Below are 17,966 nucleotides of genomic sequence, written 5' to 3'. Positions count from 1 at the left end.
GGGACAACCTTTTTGCCCACCAACCAACTGGGGTCAGAGGACAGGTCAGGGTCAAAGAATGGCTCATTGGCCAGAGGGTCAGGTCTGGATAGGACCCTTCCCCATAAGCAAGAGTGTTTTCTGCACCCAATACACAACACAGCCCCATCGGAGAGCAAATAAGGCTTGTTAGTGCACACCTACAAAAAAAGGTATGGAATGGGAGAGCAAAGAGCAACTACCGAAAAGAAATCAGTCAATATTTAATATTCATGATATTCTGCAATAAAGGCAATAAAGGAAAATTTGGATTTTCAATATACTAATCTTTATGATCAGACTTAGTGGCATTAGCATACTTCATGACTTTTCAGACTTTTCTTCAAGGTGAAGCATTGGTGACGTGACCTGCTCATCCTACTGAAATATATATAAGGATGGTGATGAGAATGTATAGAACTATATAATACTTAATATGTCTCGACGCCATTGCAGCTGTGAGAGAAATTATGGCTCCACTGCCATTCTTGATGCAGTTTTCTGAAGCTCTTCAAAGTGCCTCAACCGTAGCAACTGCCTGGGCAAAGAAGTTTAATGCTTTAAAGACATAAGTGATTGAAAGCATTTTAAGTTCATTTTTCCACTATTAAAACAGTACCTGAAGCAGAAGATTGATTTCACATCACTTTGGTGCACCCCAAATTGTAATACCCTTCCTGCCCAATGACTGGCCACCTCTCTGTGTGTCACCAGCTAGCTCACGTTGCACAATACTACAATGTAGTGTTATATATGGGTTCTGAACAGCATTATAACATGTATTTAGATCTTTTGTTCTGTTCTCTGCTTTACATGTATATTGGGAATGTTTCAAATAAAATAAGCTTTACTGAATATCTGCTAAGTACCCTGGCATGCTGAAAATACCTATTAGAAATGGAATGGACAATGGGTGACCCCAAACACAATGTGCACTGGACATGTAATGGCAAAAAATTTTGAGCTGCAAGATATTAGCCCAGTCTAGAATAAATTCTAGTTAAGTTGATTGACTTTGAAATTACATTTCTATATTCAGAAAATGAAAACCTTTTGATTGAGAAAAAACCTTGGATGGTAGATCCAAACCTTCCTCTCATCTAAATCTTTATCAAATTTAGGATAGTCCACCAAACATTTTTCACTTTATTACCAACAGTTCACTGGAGCTAAGAGCAGGAGTGGTTTTTAAGCTTTGCACTGCCCAGGCAGTCCTTTAAATATTGAGATTTCCTTTTAAAAGTAGTTTACGCTATTCACTTAGCAAAGTGAATTATCACATAGCAAGGGCTAATTCACTTATTTTAGTGAATAAAGTGAAAATGCACTTTGTAAAGACTAACCAATCACATGCAAGAAAAAAATTATTGGATGTTTCAAGTCAGCAAAGCCTCACCGAATTCACTAACTGAATCATTTCTTGCAGAGTGGTATTTCAGTTTGCTAGATGAACAGTCCAAACAGTAAATCAACATCAAATCATCAAAAAACCCATAACAACCCTCACCTCTATTAATAAGCCCTGTGTCATGTGGTATCAGTACTGTTTTGTTTCCAAAGTGTGTGTACTATAAGTATGCAACTAAAGAGACCCTGTCACCAACTAATAATTTCAATAAAAACCTTCCTATGGGATAATATGTGCATTTACCATATTTTATGCATTGTCCTGTACCTGTAAAAGACTTTACATCCAAAAGATTGAGGCTGTTGCTGAGTGCTGCCATCTGTGATATAATGCCACCAAATTTAGAGCCCAAGTATTGCTCCAGTATTACTCTATAGTGTTCTTTTTAACTGCATCTTCTATACTTTTAGGAAGGTAAAGGGAAAGGCAAAGGAACAGGGCAAGGACAGGGAGGGGAATGCAGAGCTGCAAGTTAAAAACATTTTGTATGGAATAAAAAAAAATGGGAAACAAAAAAACACTACAAGTTTGCATTAAAAATGGACTTGTTTGCTATGCTTTTACATGCAAATTTTAGGTTGGTTCCAGGACCACTTATTAAGGTTATATGAGTCTGTTTTTCCCCAAAAAAGCACCACCACTGGCAAAATGCTTGTGAGCACTTCTTTGAAAATCCTAAATCATATGGATCATGGCATATTTTTATATTTCATATTTTACACAGGTTAATTTACTAAAAGAGAATCTTTACACAATGAAACGTTCACATCAGTTATCCAATCATGAAAAAAGAAAATTCCTGTTTAATAATTTCATCTGCAAACAAATGCATAATAAACTGAATAAAATGTATTAAATAAAGATGTTTACCTCCTTTTGTAATCAGCCCATGATCTGCCTGTGTAGTATAGACCCTGAACTGTATAGCTGCTACAACCTGATGTTGGGAGTATAATTAATTATCCAAGGGGAAACAGCAGTTAAATGTAGAGCTGAGAAGCAACATATCTATTCTTATATAAATAACTACCCTGTGTTATTTTAACCTATGCCTGCTGTCCATTTACTAAAACTTTGTGGCATAACAATCCTCATGTTTCCATTTATCTTCGTTTATTGATGTCCCTTTTGGTGTCTGTACAAGCAATCAATTTCTCTGCCACTTTGGAAGCTAAAGGAAATGTTAAGTGAAGGTACGGGAGGTTGTGTGATGTTGTGAATGTCAGCTTTCTCTTCAGCTAACTTTCACAATCACATATTGGCAGTGAATCTCATAAATCTTGTGAGTGACCCCAGTGAACTCTGCAGTTTAGATCTCACTAAAAATCCTCTTGCCTCTGGTTAGTTTTATAGGCATTTCTAGTGACAAGTAAAAAGTTCAACACATGTACAAAGCAGATAAATAGTCTGCCCTTACATAGAGAACACAAAAGAAAGAAAAACAGCTGAATGACACTCACTTTAATTCTTCTGATTTAGAAAGTTTTATTACCTAAGTAGAAGCTTCAACTGGTAACAGTTAAAGGATGAAAGCGAAATTACCTCTTAGTACAAAATATACAGCATATTATTATTATTATTATTAAACAGGATTTATATAGCGCCAACATATTACGCAGCGCTGTACATTAAATAGGGATAGTGTAGGAAATAAATGTGCCCTGATTGGGAATTGTCACTCAAATCAATGAAATTATGTTTCTGCTAGGTATAAAATTGTAGAGGTAAGTACTTTGATTATTTAGGTAAGTGAGGTTTTAATTTTAGATTTCATGAAGATTCCCATTTAAAAAAATAACTCCCCTTCTATTTCATTAAATTTCCCATTAGGATTAGCCGTTGAAACAAGTAGAAACAAGCATACCCTTACAAAAAATGTTGCAAAGTGAAGAAACGTCATCACGATATCTCCTTCAACATGGTCTCCTGGTTGAGGGAAATTCCTGCCGCAAGTGCGATGGCTCAGTTATGTTGACGAAACAAGTAGGTCCGTGGACATAATGTGCCGGTATTGAGGTGCAAAAGAAAGGGTTGTCAGTCCATTAAATGAGTAGGAAAGGGAAACAAATTCTTCTATTACACTGATTTGAACGGAAGACTCCACTGTAATTTGAGGCTCTGTGAAATTTTAGAGCTAGTTTACCTCTGGAGCATCCAAATCCACAAATACTGTGGTTGACTGGTTCAATTACTGTCAGGAAGTCTGCTCCAAAATGGTATCTGTCACTAGGAGAGGAAAGCTGGATGGTACACCATTCACTATAGACCAGGGGTGGGCAAACGTTTTTAGTTATGGGCCACAATCTGAAAAAAAATTTGCCAGAGGGGCTAGATCGATGGTAGAGTGGGCGGGGTTATGCCATCATGACGCCCCTGGACGTGACGTCATGATGACATAACCCCCCCACTCTCCCATCGCAAGCTCAGAGACTGTGATGGGAGTGTGGGCAGGTTGTGTGCAGGGACACAGCCCGCCCACTCTTTTATCACAGGCTCTGAGCTTGCGATGGTAGAGTGGGCGGGCTGTGTCACTGCACACAACCCGCACACTCTCCCATCGCAGGCTCAGATCTGGGGACGTGTTCAGCGACACTGGCCGGTGCGCCCCCCCCCCCGGCGGGGTGTTTTTCTTGACCCTGCTCGGGGTGGCACCGGTCACAGCCGCAGAACACCCAAAGGGCTAGAGAAACATCCCCATTGGGCCCTATATGTCCCGCGGGCCGTAGATTGCCCATGCCTGCTATAGACACACTATAGTAGGAATCACACAATAGTAGAACACTATAGTGGTAGGATTTACACTATAGTAGCACCCATCTGGCTCTCATGCCTACTCATGTTGAAGACTTTTTTTTTTCAGATGTTCATTCTAAAACCGCATAGTTTGACTCTCCTAGGCACCCATATGTGTCCAGGAGCAGTTTTAAGAGTCAACTGCAGCATTTTATAAATGTGGATTTGGTGACAACTGCCATGCAACTGCATTCAACTGCTGATCACAGCAGTTAGAACCTGACTTCATTCAAGTCATTGGAAGTGGTTGGCTGCTGAAGCACGACCAGAGGCTACATGCTGCATCCTGTAACACCCCTTCAAACCACTGCAACCATCTGCAAACGTGTGCACAAAATGCAGTTAAACAGTAGGTACTTGGGGTCGCGATTGAGCATGCGATAAACTGTTGCAGTTTACATCATGTCTAAAATTGTCTTAATAATAAATGTAGATATATATTATTACATAGCCTAGAGTTTAAGGCTTTAATCCAATATTGAAATATATTTATTTTTATTGGTCTAAAGGACCTGTATTTCTGTTTTGCCAATTTTGTGACTTGCAAACCCCTACTACACTGTGTAGTCAGAAATATCCTTCTGCTTCCTTCTGACTTTGACCATCAAACAAACAGGAGGCATTGATATAGGAAGCTGAATAGCTAAACCAGGACATTTATTTTTTTTTCTGCCTGGCTGTGTAATGTGGTATTGGTATGTAAATTTAAAGTGGTACAGAAAATCAAAATATGTTTAGTAGGTAAATATATGTGTTTTTAGTTATTTGCTTTGAGACTCACTAAATCTATTTTAAAACATCTTAACATCTCTTGGAATATTTAATTGTATTTATTATATTTTTATTATATTATAATTCTATTTCATGATGTTCTTCTTGCAGCCGCACTTGCAACTGCATACTATTTATAAATTTCAGTTTTGAAACTACAGTTTTCATTGCATATTTGCATTTGTCTAATTGTTTAGAGGTAACACAGACAACTATAAAGTATATCAGTGCTTTTTAAAACCAGAAGATATTTACATATCATTACCATAAATTTTTCAACTACATTTTCCTAAATAATCCACAAATCCAAGGGATAACTTCCCAATTAAGAATAGTGTTTAATACCATATAAAGTACATTAACAATGTTCAGCTAAACCAGGCCCCAAATAACAATCTAATACAGTGCTACCTAATATGTTGGTGCTATATAAATACAGTTTATTAAAAAAAATGTATTAATTGATATCTATTGGATGTACAGCACAGATAAAGTCTGTGTAAAGGATTTTCATGAATTCCTTGTAAGAGACTTTAATATAGCCATGGTTATCATAGAGAAAGTCTTGGGAAGCATTGAGATCTGACACATAACCGGTTAATGTAAAGGGGCTAGAGGAAAACTCCAAGAAAATATGATACATTTGAGAAGAGTCTGAAGACAGACAGTTGGGAGATATACAGTGTTAAACTGAAAACAGAAACTGAAGAATCTAGAGCAGGGGTGCCCAACACGTTGATTGCGATCTACTAGTCAATTGCAAAGGCAATGCAAGTCAATTGCAGAGCTCTGCGTTACCCCTCCCTGCTGTTTACCAGCAGCCCTTCTGTACGTCTATAGGGATGCTGGGGATGTCGGCTCGTGTAACAGTGCGGAGTGGGGAGGGAGGGCAGTCTGAGGTGAGCAGTGCTGGGCACCCAAGTCAGTTCAGGCTTGGGTCAGGGTTCAATTACCAAGATACCTTTGTACAGATTAGCAGTTCTTTTTCTTGTGCAGCATGTCATTCTCTTATGACAGGTGAGCTGTAGCTTTTCTGTTACTATAGTCTTGTAGTGCAATGTCTGTGCAATGTTCTGCCAGTCAATGTCTCATTAGCTTCAGTCACTTCTGTGTACTACTCGGTATATATATATACCGGTATATATATATAAATAAATATATTTTTAGCATTTTTTTTGTTGGTAGATCATTTTGACTTAGTCATTTTAAAAGTATTATTATTATTATTATTATTAATAAACAGGATTTATATAGCGCCAAATATATAAAGTAGCTTGCAAGCTAAAAAGTGTGGACACCCCTGTTCTAGAGGATGGATACATATTAATGGATAGTAGACTTGGATGAGATACACAGTTGTCCAAGTGTTTGGTTCCAGTTTCTTGGTTAACCTCCCTAGCGGTTCATTTCTTTACGGTTTTATATGTCTAAAAGCAGGTACATTGTTTTTCATGAAAATTTATTTTACAGTAAAATATAATAGTATGAGTATAACAAAGTTTAAAACACAAAATCATTTAAAAACAATAAATTGAATAAATTAAAAAATCTATACATTAAAAAAAAAAAATTAAAAAAAAATTTTATTTAAAAAAAAAAAAATCCTTATTATACTCATAGTATTATATATACTGTAAAATAAATGTTCTTGAAAACAATGTATTGCTTTTACACATAAAAATCCAATGTATTGCATTCAATACAGTTATTTTGTATGGAATGCAATACAAATGAATTTTGAATTTCCCGCCGCGCCCAGCCGGGACGTACACACGCACCGACGTCACCGGGAACTCCCCCGGTGACTCATCGGATGCAGAAGCAGGAAGAAGAAAGAAGACAGAGATCGCGGCGCTGGACGGCGCGGGACCCCGGCAGATCAGGTAAGCGCTCTATTTACTAACCTTCCCTAGGTGTTCCAACCTCGAGAGTGACTCGGGGTTACCACTTGTAGCAACTTTTTTCTACCCCGAGTCTCTCTCCGGGTTACCGCTAGGGAGGTTAAACAGTTTCCAAGTAAAGACAAACAGCAAAATCACTGTATAGACATTGGGGTAATTTACTAAAGGAATTAAGACTAATCACTTACCAAGGTGAATGATCATTCTGCAAAGAATATTTCATTCAGCTTAGTAAATGTGTTATTAATCCACTTTACAAAGAATTTAATTATAATTTTTAGATTTTTTCCTTGCATATGATTGGATGGTTTAATACATCAGAGTTTCATCTCATTTATTAGGCTAAGTGAAATATCCCCTGCAACAGCTAGTTCACTTTGCTGTGTGAACAAAGTAAATCAACCCAATTGTCAATTCATGTCCTGTAACAAAACCAGTAGTTCGGTTAGATTTGCGTCCTCTCCTCTTCCTGTGTCACTGTATTAGTCTGTCATTTGCAACCCCTATTTAATGTACAGCACTCTGTAATATGTTGGCACTATATAAATACTGTTTATTGATATTAATGATAATTAAAAATTTAGAAGTATTATTTATATATTAATATTCATTTCAATTGCACCACCATCTTCGATAGCTATGTACAGAATACAATGTACACAATGTCAGGTAGCATAAAAACAAACATAGTTCATTCCCAGTACAATATGAATATCCAGCAATACAAATATACAAATACATACATAGCTAATGCAGAGTATGAATACCATCCAACAATATATGTTAATTTATAGAACAAGTACTTAAGAGGCAAGAAACAGTAGAGGAGGACCCGGTATGAAATTACACAGCAAAAAACTGTTGAACATGCATGCATAATCTGACAACCTCATAATGTTCAATGACATAGCGTCTGCCCTAAATAATAATGTGTGGATCAAACAATCATTCCTGTCTATAGATGAATTCCAGACACAAAACTTTAATTCAAATATATTTCTCAATAGCTGTTTAGTATAAACACAACCTGTGTGCACCAAATACTTTTACAACCCTTGTAACTCTAGTAGTGATATTATCATTGTGCTGTACATAGTTTGTGCAGAGACCCGAGTTGTGGGTGGAAACATACTGGTCCACCTATAACAGAAAACTACTGGGGGCGGATACAAGACCAAAGACCCTGCAGGTAGACAGAGAGCAGCAATGCCCTATCTTTTTAACAGGAAATTCCTGCAGAGGCAAAGTGCCATTCTTTTTAAGAAGGATTGTTGTACATATATACAAAAGACCCTAGGATTCAAGTAAGAATAAACATAAGAACATGCCTGTTGTATTTAAACAATATAGAGGTGTGTTTTTTACAGTCTTGTCAGTGGCTTATTTTATTGTAAGCTATAACAATAAAGCAAGTTTTTATAACATGTTCACTTTGTCCCCTGAGAATTATTCCCTAGGATAGTCTTATGGTGTCCAAAATACATTAGACCACTATTTAGTCTGTATAAAGCATGTCTTATGTGAAAGGTTTAAAACCTTTCTGCATAAAAACTAAATGATCATCACAATCCCTTATCAAGAAAATGTCTTTATCCCAAAATTATTTTTTTTACATTTATATACATGTACCATAGGTGAGAAAGATGTCCTAATGGACTATGTTTTCATCATTCTCTTCATTTACGCTTTATAGAGAAAGAATGAGAACATCTACACGACGATAGTGCCAGATGTTTCTCCAAATTAGTCTGTGTTTCCTTACATGGCAATGTACCTGTTATGCATTTCTGACCTTGCAATCAAACTGGAATTAAACTGGCTCAACAACTGCCCTCGGTGACCTGTTATTGACTGCATGAACTTCTTGACTAGGGTCATTTGGGGCCCAGAATAAGAGGTCAAAAACTGGTCAGCGCTCTGCAGCCTTGGTATGAAAGAGTTTATGGCTGTGATTTATGCAATTTGTACAGACAGGTTAAGGAGACCTTAAAACATACCACAGTGTTCCTGAACTCTGTGCTCTATTCACTAGAAAAATAAATTTTGTCTGTCCCACTAATACTCCTGAGGATAGCTTAAACTATTTTATCTTTATGTTTTGTTTGTAAGTCACTTTTTAAAACCAACTGCAGGAAGGACCAATAATGTGTTAAATTTTCTTTTACAACATGCCTCACTATATCTCTAAGTAGCACCTTCAAATTGTAATATTTACATGCAAAAATAAAATCAGTAACACATATAAATGTCTATAGCCAATGATATGTGTCTGCTTTTTGGTAGACTGCCTTTATTAATAAATATATGTTTTACAAATATTTTATCCTACTAAAGAAACTGAAGCCTGTCTCAAACAACGTTATTCTTTTTTGGGTTTGGGAGAAAATTAGCCATTAAATACAAAGCAATTCTTTCATGAAATTACAATATTCACTTCCTACCCTTTTTCCTTTTGTAAGATCTTGTCAGCTTCTATATATATAGTATAAGCTGTTTAGTATTTTTGCAGCTCCTAAAAAAAAAAATCCCTAAATGTTCCTTTAAGTTTACATCTACCAGCAGCTGAGGGGTTAAAGCTTACTAAAAAGGTAGCATGGAGCTGATAGTGGACAAGTGATTCAAATAATATAGGAATACATAAGAATAACACTCAGAATACATTTATTTAAACTACAACTTTTATGGTACAAAGTGCAGAGGCATACTGAAAAGTGATTGGTATTAGTAATAATAATTTGTAATAATATGGCACACATATGCAGCGCCTTACAAAGTCCATGTACATGTCACTAACTGTCCCTGAGGGGGGCTCACAATCTAATATCCGAACCATAGACATATTAATAACACAAGCTAAGACGGAATTTGGGGGGAATCTAATTAACATAACTGCATGTTTTTGATAATTAGGGGGGACCCTTTAGGCAAATATTACAGAGCATATAATACAGATGTGTTAACAATAACAGCTAACAAACATAAACCCTCACCTAATCAGAAAACAAAGCACATGATGCATAATCAGTTAGCACTTATTGACAGGTACATAAATCACTATTACATGAGTGTTAAATAAAGAAGAGAAAGAGTTTCTAATGACATTTCTAGGGCCCTGGTAGAATGGGGGAGTATGGTGCAATTGGAATAATTAAACCAAATTAACATGCTTAGAGTAGGCATTGTACAGTGTACAAAGAGGTAGACCATGGTAAGTATTAACAAAACAGTGAGGGCTATCAGGAGAACCTGTCCCATTGCACGTAATGGGTGAAGGGAAGGGTTTATTTACTGTCAAATGGCTTATAGTAAAACAATAACTGTATGGTATGATTTAATTTTTTTAATAGGACCTTCTAGAATTTTAAAAGTCTGGAAGAATAAATTCTAACAGTAACAGTATAATAAAACAAATGTATCAGTTATGATTAAAAAGCAGTCCTTCAGCTCCAGCCTCCTAATTTTACTTAGGTTAAAAAAATGATATTGGTCTGCTGGAGAAAAGTGGGTTACTGGGAAGGAGAGATTGAGGAAAAACCAGATGGCAACATTGTAGCTTTGTAGTAAGGTGAGAATCTGCAGGGGTCTGACACTTACTCTGTGGCAAGAAAAATAAATTGATTGGACTTTTAGAGGTTGTCCAGTGATATACTAAGATAAAATAAATATGTGTTGTACACATATCATGCATGCAATAATATTTGAATGTGGTTCCAATGGGCTACAGAGTGAAATCTCTTACTCAGCCTTCTAATTTGTTTAATTACTCGCTGGGTTCTGTATTTTGGCTACATAGCAAATACCAAGCAATATTTCATATTTACCTGGTTTTAAAAAAATATTTTATGTTTTTTAATCCTGACCAAACTTGATGCACACAAAAGACATATGCTCAAAGCCAATATACAATATGATAATATCTTGAGGTTTCCTGCAATGAGTCGTTATCATGTGGTTGGAATCAGAAAAGTAAAGAAAAGTCAATTGACAGAACACTGTGTATCTTATAAAGTGGGTTGTGCTGTAAGGGCTTAAGGTCTTCTGAGCTATCCATTCAAAAAGCATTCTCTCCCAAGCATAAATTGAAATATTCTTCCTGTGTTAAGCAGGACCTGCAAACTGATCTATTATCTGTATATTTTATTTTGCACATATTTAAATGACTTTGTATTAAGGTGTCTTGTCTGTTTGCCATAAATAAAACTGCACTTTCAATTATCTCAAGAATCTTAATAGGTACTTAAAAATGATTATGTAGAGCTGATAAGGGGAAGGGCTGGCTTGTATCTGGTCTTGTTTAAATGACAAACAAACAGTGGTAAGCAGAGGTGATCTGTTGTATATATTGTTTCCCAACTTGTCAGCTTTTCTAATCCCTCTCATAGAAGTGAAATCTACTCCTCTGGCCAGAGATATAGTGCAGACCCATCCACTTCAAAGAACCTTCAGCCAGGTGTTTCCTTCCCATGTGTTTTCAATTAGTCTGCATGACATAGCACTTGTCATTAAATCCAGTGCCCACCAGATAAAAACACTTATGTTATAATCAGAGGGAAAGATAAGAGTAATTTACATGAACAACAAGCCAGTCCTTAAAGCTAGGCATATAGTATGCAATTTTATCTTGATCAATATTACAATCATTTTAAATCTATCCTTGCAATTGATTACACGTGTACTATAAACCATCCCCTTGTCTAACATTCAATCGGTGTTACAATCATTTCATTATGCCTAATTAAAAGATCAATTGGAACATAAAAAGTGGTTTACATTTTATTATGATGGTTAACCAATAGTCAAAAACCTGCTCAATTTATGATTGTAATTCTGTTTAAAAACAAAAAGTGAGCATAAACACTATTTTATCTTTATTAACTTAAACTGATTTCACATTATAAGTGAATTTTTCATCTCAGTTTCCCATATAGGTTTTACATTTGGGGCAAAACGCTTCACTTCTTTGTGCACACATTTCAGTTTACACACACGGTACACACATGGCATTACACATACATACACATGGCTTTATTTTAATACCCACATATTTATTTAATAAATTATATGAACATTTCAGGAGATCTACACCCCCTGCAACCCCCCCATTAATTTTATCTTAAAATTCTGGTACTGGTAATGGGCCAGCTTGAGATTGCACAAGTATTGCACAAGTATTTTTACGCTTTTGCAAGTGGTATGAATTCATGCTATGGTAGTGACAGAGGTGTCAAAGTGTCCCTCCTCCTAACCACCTCCTATTCCCTGTCAAATAAATGATAATAAATTGACCCATTTGAACCAATGATGCCCAGTTTTTGCTTGTGGTTTTAGGTGGTAAAAAAAATACTTTTAAAAATGCTTGTCTGAAATGAGTCCAAAGATGCAGGCACATATTAAAGTACGCTACAGTCTCTGCTAAAGAACCCTAAAAGATCCAGCCTCCATATCTCTCAGAATTGGTTATTACAATGTTTTTCCAAATTTGTTCCAGATGGTATTACATTACAAACTGAGAAATTTTAGGTTTAGTGCGGTTTAATTTTATTCAAGGCTACATACCACCATTTACAGGAGTGTCAATATGTAATAGGAATAAGAAAATAGAATCCTATGAGGTTATAGTGATTGCTACCAACAGAAAGCAAGACAATTGTGCCTAGCTTGGACATACCTTGGTGGTCATACACAGATCAATGTTCTGTATAAAAGTAGGGCTGGTTTTGTATATTTTGTTACAGAAAATTAACAATTAGTTCATGTGTTTAAAATTTTTCTCCCAAGGTTTAATACATGCAAAGCAACAATAGTCACCATTTGTAATATCTGGGAGGTGTGATGGGAGCCAAAATTAATCGATAACTAAGTATCATACAAAAATAAAATTCAATAATAAAATTAAAAATTATGTACTAGTATGTATATAAAGGCTTATCGATATAATAGCAACTGCGATCGTAGGTTTGTACTATATTCCATAGCGGATTGACCACGTAATATTTATTTCCAGAATCAACATATTGACACAATATGACAAGAATAGTTAATATTACTTAGCTGGTGCGTATCTAGCTGTAAAATTCCCTATATCCTCATTTTGTTTTCTGTAAACATGATAGAGACATGGCCTAGCTGTAGCTTTACCTATGGCTTATATTATTATCCTTTAGTTATAAGACAAAGAGAAACAAATAGAAGAACATTAGTTTGGTTTTATCCTCCATGATGATATCCCTAAAAGGCAAAGTATTGCAATAATTAGTACAAATGGAGATCACCAGGAGTATTTAGGTAAACCTCTATTTCATCTGCATACAACTAGCATTGGACACCAGGTGTGCTAAAAACAGAATGTGAATGTGCCAAAATCTTAGAACTGGGGAAAACCCAAGGATAGGGATGATAGAGAATGAAACATCATTGAAACAGATCAGTGCAATGAGTTTAAAGGGAATAATAAGACCATAGTATGTTAAATGCCAAGTGATTTTGCTATCACATGTTTTTTTTCTTAAATTATCAGTACCTTAAACAAAAACAATAAATTGGTAGTGGTAGCTAAGAATTTCTGGGTTCCATTGTATACAAATTCTACCATGTGACCAAAGGAAATTGGTATTTTATGATGTGTCAACATATTACATTGGTCTATTACAATACTCTAAAGCCAATTTTTGGGGGGTCAGTTAGGTCAAGTCAATTAACTTACCAGTATGTTTTTAGAATGTGTCAGGAACCCCACATTCCAACACAGGGAGAACAAACAAACTCTCTGCAGTTAATGTCTTGCTGAGAACCAAGAACCCTTCTGCTATAGAGCAAAAGTGTTGGCTGAGTCCCCGGAAAAGAGGCAGACAAAGCAGATAGATAAATTAAATTATAGTTTTCCATGGTGAAAAATGGATGAGTCTTTCTATTTATTTTACTTTGTTGCTTTTCCAGTCTTGACTCTCCTTTAACTATTTTCTCTGTTTTCACTCTCACTAACAATTTTCCTTTTTTGCTTTTTTCTTTCATCCTATTCTTATTCTTCCCCCTCCCTTCACCATGTGTAGTGTAGTGCTCATGTCTGGGGAAATGCACCAGAACAAGGAGCCGTGCCATATGAGAGATGGAGTGCCTGGGTGCCAAAGCTTTCAGTCTAGCCCTAGAAGATGAACAATATACATTCTTGTCTTACTCTAAATTAAAATCTTGTTAGATGCACTAAACAACCTTCAGTGGTGTCTGCAATACCTCTGTTACGTTTAAACATTTTTACCTTGTGTGAATTTGGCTGTCTGTGCCCTAGAAAATGAATGAATGTCTTGCTTGCTGAAGTCAGGATAAGTGACTGTAAAATGTAATGCATATCTGTAAAATATAATTCCAGGTGTTGAAATAACTTTATGAGGTCTATGAATATCACAGTTTCTCAATTTCTATTTCAGCCATACTTGTGCTATCAGATGTTTTAAATGCTGAGATAACAATAGTTCATCCCTATTATGCAATTGGAGCTGAATGGTATTATATACATCTGCTGTTTGCCGTATTCACTGTGTCCTGGACTGCAGCATGCCCGTGGCTAAGTGCAAAGTTGATGTATTATGTCTGGCTTACACAATGCCAAGTCTGTTAAAAGTGGGAGATTTTTTTTATATTTAAACAACATAATTCAAAAAGTATTTCACAGTATTCTAGCTCTTATTTTGTTTAGATGTTTGTTCCTCAAATTATCCCAGACACAATTGTAGAAATGTTTCTATATAACATTTGATCTCTTTGTCCCTAATCATTTCCTAATATTCCCCAGGAGACTTACTGCTAGATTTGTCATCAGGAATAAGTTTATTTTCTTCTTTCACCTTTACTACCTTATAAGTCGAATATATTTATTGAAAAGCCTTTGTAAAATATATTTAATTTGGATAATTATAAACAGAAATTTGCTTGGAAGCTGCAAAAAAATATTGATAAAGAATTGATTTAAGGAAGAGGCGTTTTGGCCTTTTTAGACTGAGGAAAATTTTTTATTGATCAAAAAGTGTTTTTCTATCAGTTTCATAAATAATATAGATACAAATATTGATTAAAAATGGCTTCCTTGATAAAAAAAAAGCACTTTTTAAAATTAGAGAATTTTTTTGGAATTAGTTTTCTTTTTTTTGTACAAACTAGTAAACACTTTAGATTGTATTAGATTGCCATGATTTATATGTCATTTATAATATCAATGAAAAGTGTTATTAGGAGAAAATTGCATATTGTATGTCTAGTATTACATTTTAAACAGGTTACTATGTACCACCCCAAACAACAGATTGCCATAGCCCAGCTATTTGTATGCTCCTAAAGGCAAGACCTAAAAACTAACTAGGGATACGAACCTGTATGTCTGTGGCGGTAGGATGGTACTATCAAGGTGGCATTAAAAAAATAATTAAGAGTTAGCTGATCACACTTGCACTAGTTATACAAAACAGTTTCCAAACACTATAGGTTCTCTTTAAAGTAAATATTCTTAAATCACTTTTTATTGTTTATGAACACATGTGCATTCAAGGGCTCTCAAAATGCTCAAGAAAAAAATGTATTTGATAAAATGTGAACCCAGCAGTGTTTGATCCTAACCTGTTTGGTTTCCTTCCTGCTCTTCAAATTATGACAGGTTTACTTTATACTTGAAGACCCCGATGGACAGAAAGAAGTGAAATACAATTGTTACTGCCAGTTATGCTTCTGACATTCTCATTTCAATTTCCTAAACAGCACAAAACAAATAAAAGGTTCAAACTTTCTAAAATTTAAGAGGAATTGTGTCATCTTTTATGTGTTTTACAGCATAATCTACAGACAACAAGCAGCTATGAAGTGAATCAGCACCAATGACTGTTCAAAGTCCATGTGGGTAGACAGGCACATGGGTAGGAATTGAAGTCTCAGCCTTTGTATATTTAACACAATCCTTGTGAATGACATCTTCTTGGAAAACATCCAGGAACCTTGATCACAGGATGAACTTTTCTTGACTTTGTGAAACATTAACATCCAGTGCACCCAGGGACATGGGCATGCATATAAATCTGTGCCACAAGTCTGTCTGTGTATTTCTTTTAAAGACTGGCTTTAAATACTCCTTGACAACATAAGTGAATCCATTATTTTTAACTCAGCTAGACACAATGCGATCTTTACTTTATAATACGCTTTAAACAATGTTTGTGTCTTTGATTAATTAAGTTGTTGCAGCTTTAATATTACTTTTTCCCTGGATGACATAAAATAAACAAGGTCAGTGTGAACGGCTGATGATTCTACATGCAGAACAACATTTGAAAGCTTTAATTGACACCTAAAGAAGTGACCTATAACAGCTACCTGTGCAAATTAAATGTTTACATTTTATAATCATTCATTGTATAAAAGTTTGTCTAAAGGTAATGCAGGAAGGATGACATATATGTTTCTAATAATAAATGCCTTGGAACATAGATCTGTATTTTTAAACTGAAATAAACTAAAAAAGGAGTCTATCTATGTCTCTTCTGCAATAAAACAAATTATTTTTCTGTTTCCAATCCTTTCTAATAATGTACATTGGTATTATCATGTACATAGTTTACTGTTGTAAATGCAAGTGCATGTACAACTGCAATGATAGGGTTACATCATTCCCACCTGAACAATCAATATGGCTGAGGACTCGAAACTGGAAAGGACCAGATGGGTATTTCTTCCAGGAGAGGTGAGTTTAGTTCTAGTTTAATGTTAAGATAGAAAAATAAAAAAAACATTTTTTATGATTATATTTTGGGTTAAAATGTCAGAGAATTTTGGTGGCATAAAGCCCATTTGCCTTGAGATGCAGCATACTAGGGGGTCCTTTTTTCAATTTAGAAACTGATCTCCAGGCAGGAACTCTAGGCAGTATTAAAAAACAAAAATTAATGCATCTCCATAAACATTAAAACATAATTAATTCAGGAATCTGAATTTGTTTTGGTATCTTACTGTGCAGTAGGGCTGGAGGGTAAGGGTAACAAGCAATATATGGGTCAAATCAGTTCAGATGCTAACAAGAAGCATGTTGATAGGAGAAGAAAACAGATCGACAGGGAGATGAGCTTATCACTGTGCTGACTTTTCTTTACTATCCAGTCACAGGCTCAGACAGGTCCATGGCAATTCTGGTTTAACGGAAATAGGTTGAATAATGGTGGCCATCAGAGGAACTACAATGGAAGAAAAATGTGGCGAAGGAAATCTTTGGATTGCAGGTGCATATTGCAGAAAAAGATGGATATACTATCAAAGAGCTATTATTTTTATCTAGTTAGGTTTAAATAGAGTTCTGCTGTAAAGGAAACCAATGAAGATAAACATGCAGGCTTCTATTGTAGACGTGTCTTTTATATTGACACCGCATGTCTCTACTATAAAAATGTGGTCGTGTTCTACTTTATCATTGCAATGAAAAACCCTCTATGTATTCCAAATATAATTTCTTTTATCCTATGTTGCATCTATGTTGCTTCTGAACTCCTGCTGCCTCCTTGTATTAACCTCTTGTCTATAGCTGACCATTCCTGCATAATGTATGATGAAATAACCACTTGTAATCGCCGCTGGAAGCATAGTGACGATGACAACTGTGAGACAATGATAGAGTGTTGTCACCCTAAAGCAGCAAATGTGTGAACAAGGATCTGTATGGAAGGATAACCAGAAAATATTTTATTGGAATCTGCAGATTTGAAAATATTTAAAATTACTTTTGAAAATAAATTTACATGTTAAAACTTCAATGAGGTTTTAGAGCTTGCATTTAGATTTATGAATAAAAGGGGAGTATTCATAAGTATTATTGAGCACTAAATTGTCTTATTTTACTTAAGCTCGTTTTAAATATTAGACATCTGTTATTCCGTGTACATACAGAAGCCATGAATGTTTTTCCCTTCCCTGCACAGTTTTCGAGTTCATTGCACAGCCACTACTCTGATGGGACAATTCACACATCCATGGAAAATAAGGCATTTTGCAGTAAAGTCAGCAAGTGTGAAAAAAATTGTCTTGTATCAGCCTTACTTACCATGTTT

This window comes from Pyxicephalus adspersus, chromosome 6 (genome assembly GCF_032062135.1).
Source record: "Pyxicephalus adspersus chromosome 6, UCB_Pads_2.0, whole genome shotgun sequence".
NCBI classification, from domain to species: domain Eukaryota; kingdom Metazoa; phylum Chordata; class Amphibia; order Anura; family Pyxicephalidae; genus Pyxicephalus; species Pyxicephalus adspersus.
This window is presented reverse-complemented; position numbering follows the sequence as displayed.